At 38.8% G+C, this 8,614-nt stretch overlaps 1 pseudogene; it reads right to left on the reverse strand.

Annotated features, from left to right (window-relative positions):
• Nucleotides 1-2,830: 2,830 nt before the first annotated feature.
• On the reverse strand, nt 2,831-4,093 carry LOC112310270 (translocation protein SEC62 pseudogene; annotated as a pseudogene).
• Between the last annotated feature and the right edge of the window lie 4,521 nt (nt 4,094-8,614).

Raw genomic sequence — 8,614 nt, forward strand, 5'->3', positions numbered from 1 at the left:
GAGCGTCTTAATAACCAGTGTTTTGAACTGTGCATGTGATAGGTTGGCTATCTCTTCCTCACTTAGTTGTACGTTTTCTGGAGCTTTGATGTGTTCTGTCATTTGGGCCTTTTTTTTTTTTTTTTTTTTTTTGTCTTGGCGTGTCTGTTACTTAAAGGGGCAGAGCCTTAGGTGTTCCCTGGGGCATGGTAACGCTGGTTGCTGCTCTGTGACGCTGTATGTGAGGGAGGGGCCGAGAGGGAGCAATGGCGCCTGCTCCACTCTCCACTGGATTTTGTCACTCCCTCCGCTACCCACAATCAAACTGGGCCCTTCTGGTGCTGGTTCCTGAGTGGGTGGGCTTGTGCACACTCTAGGCCCCTGTGGGTCTCTCCAACGACCTCTCCTGTGAGGCTGGGGGTTTCTCCTGCTGCTGTCTCAACCCCCACGGGCATTTTCAATCAGAGGTTTGAGGCTTTATTTCCCAGCGCTGGAGCCCTGGGTTACATGGTCTGCCTCGCTACCCTCTCTTCATTCCAGTTTATCTGTGCGCGAGTGTGGGGCCGAGGGGTACTATCCGCCGCTCTGCCTGCCCTGTTCTCAGCACTCTGAGTCTGGCCCTCTCGGTTTATCTGTGCATGAATGTGGGGCCACAGGGTCTGCTAGTGGTCAGACTGCCTGTCCTGTTCGTCCCACACTCCTCCAGTCTTGGTCCCACCACAGCAATTTGAGTCCTCTCTGCCCCAGCTGCCCATCTCCCCACCTCCTACCGGTCTGGATGAATGTTTATTTTTTATTTCCTTGGTGTCGGACTTCCTTGCCGTTCGATTTTCCGTCAGTTCTGGTTGTGCGAGGAGGCGCACTGTGTCTACGTATGCTGCCATCTTGGTTCTCATCGGTATTTGTCTTTCACTGCCTGGTTTCACTTAGCATAATGCTCTCCATTTCCATTCATGCTATTGCAAAAAGTAGAAACTCCTTCTTTCTGCTGCATAGTATTCCATTGTTTGAATGTACCATAGTTTTTGATACATTCATTTAGTGATGGGCACTTAGGTTGCTTCCAGCACTTGGCTATTGTAAATTGTGCTGCTATGAATATTGGGGTGCATAGGTTCTTTTTAATTAGTGTTTCAGGGTTCATAGGATATAATCCCAGCAGTGGAATTGTTGGGTCAAAAGGCAGTTCCATTTTTAGTTTTTGAGGAAATTCCATACTGTTTTCCACAGTGGCTACACCAGTCTGCATTCCCACCAACAGTGCACTAGGGTTCCCTTTTCTCCACATCCTCTCCAACACTTTTCCTTAATTTCTTTCTTCAGTGTTGTGTAGTTCTCTGAGTACATGTCTTTTACCTCCTTATTTAGGTTTATTTCTAGGTACTTCATTTTTGTTGTTGCTATATCAAATGTGAGTTTTTCCCTGATTTCTGTTTCTGATATTTCATTGTTGGTGGACAAAATTCCTTTGAGTTCTGAATATTGACTTTGTATCCTGCTGTTTTGCCCAATTCACTTATTAGGTTGAGCAGTTTTTTAGTGGAATCTATAGGATTTTCTAGAACCCTTGTTCATAGTTTTGATCTTCTTCTTTTTCTTAGTTAAGTCCCTTTAATATTTCATATAATAAGGTCTTGGTGATTATGAACCCCTTTAGCTTTACCTTGTCTAGGAAGCACTTTATCTGCCCTTCCATTCTAAATGACAGTTTTCCTGGATAGAGTCATCTTGGATGTAGGTCTTTGTTTTTCATGACATCTAATACTTCTTTCCAGCCCCTTTTTGTCTATAAGATTTCTTTTGAGAAATCAGCTGATAATCTCTTTTTTTCTTTTATGCTCTTTATTTTTAAATTGAACAGTAAATTATCTTTCATAGAAGTGCCTCCTGGTCTGATAATACAGTACCCCACTTCCGAATGCAGAGATTTAAGATAAATCAAAATGAACATTAAGACATACAAACAGCTACTTTAAGTGTGTTCATAATAAGGATCATTTTAATTCATTCAAATACATGAAATGTGGCACAAAACTTGAAGCTGTTGTAGAAAGGTCACAGTAGCAGATGCTCTGTGGGTTATTGAAACTTCCATTTCCCTAAAAACACATCCTTAAATTGTCTTAATTTTACAAATGTAAGTGTTAAGAAAATGTCTAAAAAGTAACAATTAAAATAGAATGTTTATTTGTAAATTATATACAGAATACATTTTACTTTATGACAAGGAAATTGGGAGAAGAGCCGACACCATCCAACCAATGCTGCTTGCTTCCTTTGCTGCAGATGACCATCTTTCTCTGAATCAGATGTACAAACCAGTTTGGATTTCCTAAGTAGGAACAGGAAAATTTGTAGCTAAATTAAAAGTGCTGTTGCAGTTATTACTAGTTTGGCTTGTTTCCACAAAATGCTTTCGTACCCTGTGAACTTAGAATCTTAGAAATTTCCTGGTGTAATTTTAGAATCATTAAAGTTAGCTATCAAAAACAGTGAGTTTAAGCATTTCACCTCAAAAGAAATTGTGAAATGGCTACATAACTATACATAATCTGAAATGTTGGTGTTTCTTTTTTATCCCTTTTAGTTATTTTGATTAGCCTAACAGTAAAAAGCCGTATGACTATCAAAAATGCCATTAATCTAAATGTCATTCTGGGAAGTGCATCTTTGACAATTATCAAAATTAATGAGACCTACTTACTGTAAAAGTATCAAAGTAGATAAAACTTATAAATAGCATTTGACTGTACCAATAATAGTATTCTATGAGATGAAGGACTGAATAGTCCTTGGATGTCAAATCCATTTCAGTAAATGATTTAAAGAACGCTACAAATGTCATGTGTACATTATGATGATCAGCCAATATAGGAAATCCAACTTCTTGCACTTTTTTAGTCCCAAATTTAGGCAGATTATGATTTTTCATGTGATGATTTAGTTGTTTCTCCATCATTGTCATCTTCTTCCTCCTCTTCACAATCCCTGTCTGTTTGTTGTTCCAGTTCTTCTTTTGTGATCATTTCAAAATCATTCCCATTTCCACTACTGTGTGGGGATCGGTCATCTTCCCTCTTGTCACTGTCTGTGTCAGAATGCCATTCTCTACCTGAGCCTTCTGTTCCATGATTTCCTCATCCTCCTTTCCCCTCTTCATCTTCCTTTTTCTCACTGTCTGAGTCTTCTTCACTGTCGAACTTCTGCTGCTTTTTGGTTTCAGATTTCTCATCTTTCTTTAAGTTTGCCTTTGGTCCTTTATATTCATGTGTGTACAGAGGGCTGAAGGAGACAATGAAGATCACATCAGCAGTCAGATTTGGCAAGAACCAAAAGCGGTACCTTCCCCTAGTTATGAGCCAAATGATGAGAAATAGAATGCAATGAGCAACAGCAAGAAGGGAATACTGGCTACAAAACAGCCTGCATCCACACTGAGGTAATAAATACCTACTGTCATTTCTGCCAGCCAAAGAGGGAAGAGGATTGTTGCTATCACCACAATCACAAGAATTAATGCCATGACAAAGGTTTTAAAGTGAATCGGGTCATAGATCCACACAAATACCTCATTTCCAGAAAAACTTGATCATCATGTGGTTCAAGTTTAGATTTTTTCTTAGTTTCCTTCTTTTGGGGAGTTCCTGGAGTTTCCTCCTTTTTGGATTCTTCTTCATCATAATCTTTTTTTTTTCCTTTATGGTCTTTTCATCCTTTACATTTTCTTTCTTGCCCTTTTCATCTTCTTTTACACTTTCAGCTTTTTCTTTTTCTTTTTTTATGTCTTTATTATACTTCACTTTCATTACTTTTAGTGCCCAGTGAAAAAATTGTTTCTTTAAAAGTCTGTTGCAGTAGTCAACCACAGACTACCTTGTTGTAAATAAAGCTTCCTCTCCTTTCTTGGCCTTTGCCCATTTTGAATGCAAAGGCAATCCACTGCTTTTGAAGCAATAAAATAATCAACCCAATGACCCATCATATTGGTGGACTTTGTAGGACAATTGAATCGAAGGTACTTGACTACAGCCTTCTCTTCTTTAGATGGTTCACCAACTTCCTGAATCCACTTCTTGTGTCGCCTGCATTCTGCCATGTTAGCCGCTCTGCCCAACTCTCTCTCAAGAAATCATCTGATAGTCTTATGGGAACACCTTTGTAGGTAACTGTCTCCTTTTCTCTTGCTGCTTTTAAGATTCTCTCCTTATCTTTAGTCTTCAGTAATGTAATTATAATGTGCCTTGGTGTGTGCTTCCTTGGGTCCAACTTCTTTGGGACTCTGTGAGCTTCCTGGATTTCCTGGAAGTCTATTTCCTTTGCCAGATTCGGGAAGTTCTCCTTCGTTATTTGTTCAAATAAGTTTTCTATTTCTTGCTCTTCCTCTTCCCCTTCTGACACCCTTATGAGTTGGATGTTGGAATGTTTAAAGTTGTCCCAGAGGTTCCTAAGCCTCTCATCATTTTTTTTTGAATTCTTGTTTCTTCATTCTATTTCAGTCGAATGTTTATTTCTTCCTTCTGCACCAAACTGTTGATTTGAGTCCTGGTTTCCTTCCCTTCACTGTTGGTTTCCGGTGTATTTTGCTTTATTTCACTTTGGGTAGCCTTCATTTCTTCCTCTATTTTGCGACCATACTCAACCATTTCTGTGAGCATCCTGATTACCAGTGTTTTCAACTCTGCATCTGATAGGTTGTCTATCTCTTCATCACTTTGTTATATTTTTGAAGTTTTGAACTGTTCTTTCATTTGGGCCATATTTCTTATTCTTGGTACAGCTGTTATGTTGTAAGGGGCGGAGCCTTAGGTATTTGCCAGGGTGGGGCAACCCATGTTGATGTGTTGTGGTGCAGTCTGAATTAATGTTTCTTCTTTAACTCCTTGGTTGTCAGACTTCCATACAGTTCAATTTTCTGAAGTTCTGGTTGTTTTTGTTTTTAAATTGTTTTTTTTCCTTCTTTTAGTTGTGCAGGGAGGCAAAGTGTATCTATACACACCTCCATCTTGGCCAGAAGTGTAAATCTCTCTTATATTCAGTGATTACATATTTTTCTCCTTTACTGTCACTGGCTTATTTTCAAAGAATAAATTTTACTCCTTTTGTGATAAATTGACCAAGACTGCCACCTATTCACCAGTTAGCTGAAATGCCACACATGAAGCAGTCTTCCCATACCCACTAAAATCTAGCAAATTCCTTCTGAGAAGCTACCATTGACATCAATCTAGTGGGCTTATCTGGCAATGAGCATGAGGATAGGGATCTGGGTCACAGATCATGTCTTCTGCTATATAGAAAAATGTAATTCCAGTCTTGTTGAGATAAATACAGATGTCTTTAAGGTTATAAAATCATAGATAACCCTGACCAGTATGGCTAGGTTGGTTGGACATTGTTCTACAAAGTGAAAGGTTGCCAGTTCAATTTCTGGTCAAGGCACATGCCTGGGTTGTGGGTTCTATCCCCAGTTGGGGCACATGTGAGAGGCAACCAATCGATGTTTCTCTCACACATGTATGTTTCTCTCCTTCTCTTTCCCCTTCCCTTCCTCTCTCTCTCAAAATAAATAAAATCTTTTAAAAATCATAGTTTAGTCATAAACCCAAATATTACAAATATCTCTGTGTTGGTTATTGTCTACTTGGAGTCTCCAGAAAAAAAAAAAAACATAGGATGGGAAGAAACATTTGAACATCAGAGAAACAATTAATAATTTAAAAATATAAGCATGCTCCAAATATTGCACAGGATATGCTTATACTAAACAGTTTTTATTGTTGATCTGAAATTGAAAATTAACTGCACATGCTGTATTTTTATTTGCTAAATCTGGCAACCCTACTCCAGTGCCCCCTTTGCCCATCCACTCTCTACCCTTGAATGTCCAGCTTTTTGTCCTGGGAAGCTGATCACAGATTGCAAAACTTGGAATCCCCTTGCTCTCTGGCTTTCATTTGAGTTTGCCCAATGGGAATTACTGAAATGAGATATCAGGGTAGAAGGAGAAAGAAGCCATGTACTTATTCCTCCCCCTCATGTTCTGTCAGTGACTACATTTATCATTGGCCATAAATCCTGCCTAGTATCCTCTATTCCATGGCTCCAAGTTCTCTCTGGGTTCTGGTAATACCATTTTCCACTTGTTCCTCCAGGCTTAGGGATGGAAGAGCTCCCCACAGTTACAGATTCTTGGTACTTCATCATCCCATGATGGTTCCTAAACCTGTGCATCATTCTATAACTAGTATCTTTATTCAATGGTTTTCAACTAAACTCTTTGAGTGTGTTATTTATTTCCAAACTGATACAATCTTTAAATGGCATAGAACATATCCACAACATGAATCACTTTGGGTCCATCCAGTTAAGGAAACTATAAAACCAAACCAGCATAAGAAATTTGTACCTTGACTTCAAGAAAAAACTTTATCATATATATGCTGCTACTGATCAATGCCAATGATAACAATAGTCCCATGATTCTGTCACTTCACATATCCCAGGATCAATGATATTCAAGAGTTATTGGGGGCAGCCAGTGCCTTGGCAGTTGCAAGGTGCTGTACTCTGATGGTGAAGTGAGATCCTTCCAAGCCTGTCCAAGCATAGCAACTTCTAGAAGTTTTAAGATCCCCCAGAAACTCTGAGCATCATCAGGAAGAAGCTTAAAGATCTTTCTTCTAATCCATATATAGGAAAACCCTTACTTTAGAGGATAAAAATGTTCCTATGGAAGACCAACTCCACTGAGTTTGTCTGTCATAGGTTACCCTCACTAGTTTTCTCTCAATTATCTCAGCAGTATCTTCAACCATATCCAAGATATGTACTTATTCCTTCATTTGATTGCTGTTCATTTATTCATTCATGTAATAAGCATGTGTTAATGCCCATATGCACCAAGTACTGTGTCAAGTGCTATAATACAGAAATGAATTATGACCTAATCCTCGAGTGGCTCAAATTCTAGTGGACAAACAGATAGTTACATAAAGAGTGGTAAAAGGATGTCCTATGTATGACAGCTATCTGTGCAGGGAAGAGTAATTCAAAAGACACAGCACTTTTTAGAAGAAATAGCCCCTAAGGTGAATTTTAGAAGTTGAGTAGAAGTTCACATGATAGATTGTCTGGAGAATAGCGGTAGCATGGAGGCATAAGGCACCCATTTGGGCTGTGCAAACTATACATAGCACAGCATGTATATAGAAAGTATATTGGAGGGTGTGAGCTGAAGACATAGACAAGAGAGTCACATCCTGAAAGTCCTTGTGTGCTATACAAAAGGCTTAAGTCATGACACCATAAAAGTCCTAATGGAAAACATAACCAGTAAAATTTCAGATATCCCACATAGCAATTTTTTTGCCAATATATCTCCTAGAGCAAGGGAAATAAAGGAAAATATAAACAAATAGGACTACATCAAACTAAAAAGTTTCTGCATGGCTAAAGAAACCATCATCAAAACAAAAAGGGAACTGACCATATGGGGGAGAACATATTTGCCAATGACACATTGGACAAGGATTTGATCTACAAAATAAATAAAGAACTCATATGGCTCAACACCAGGAAGACAAACAACCCAATTAAAAAATGGGCAAAAGTCCTGAATAGACATTTCTCCAAGGAGGACATACAGAAGGCTCATAGACATATGGAAAAAATGCTCTATATCACTAGCCATCAGAGAAATGCAAATTAAAACCGCAAGATGAGATACCACTATGAGATACCACTTCACACTGGTGAGAATGGTCATTATAACCAAATCAACAAAGAATAAGTGCTGGCAAGGTTGTGGAGAAAAGAGAACCCCACTGTACTGTTGGTGGGAAGGCAGACTGGTGTAGCCACTGTGGAAAACAGTATGGAATTTCCTCAGAAAATGAAAAATGGAACTGCCTTTTGACTCAGCAATTCCATTGCTGGGAATATATACTAAGTATCCGGAATCACCAATTCAAAAGAACCTATGCACCCCAATATTCATAGCAGCACAATTTACAATAGCCAAGTGCTGGCAACAGCCTAAGTGCCCCTCAGTAAATGAGTGGCTAAAAAAAAAAAAAAACGTGGAAAAAAAAACCTGTGGTACATTTACAAAACAATGGAATACTAAGCAGCAGAAAGAAAGAACTCCTACCTTTTGCAACAGTATGGATGGAACTGGAGAGTATCATGCTAAGTGAAATAAGCCAGGCAGTGAAAGACAAATTCCACATGAGTTCACTTATAACTGGAATCTAATGACCAAAATAAACTAAACTAACAAGAAAAATAGAACCAGATACATGGAAAAATGGAACATACTGATAGCTATAGAAAGGGAGGATGGAGGGGGATAATGGTGGAAGGAAGGGGAAGGGACTAGTCAAAGAATATATGTGAATTACTCATGGACATGGACAACAGAGAGGGGATTGACTGTGGGTGAGAAGGGTGGGCTGGGTGGAGAGGGGCAAAAGAGAAAAAAATCAGGATAACTGTAATAGAATAAATAATAAAAATAAATAAATAATAATAAAATAATAAGCAAGAACACTTATATGATTCTTAATGTGTACCAGGAACTATTCTAAGTATTTTGCATGCAGTGACCTCAAAATAACCCTATGGGGTAAGTCATATT

The sequence above is a fragment of the Desmodus rotundus genome, chromosome X, assembly GCF_022682495.2.
Source record: "Desmodus rotundus isolate HL8 chromosome X, HLdesRot8A.1, whole genome shotgun sequence".
Lineage (NCBI taxonomy): Eukaryota > Metazoa > Chordata > Mammalia > Chiroptera > Phyllostomidae > Desmodus > Desmodus rotundus.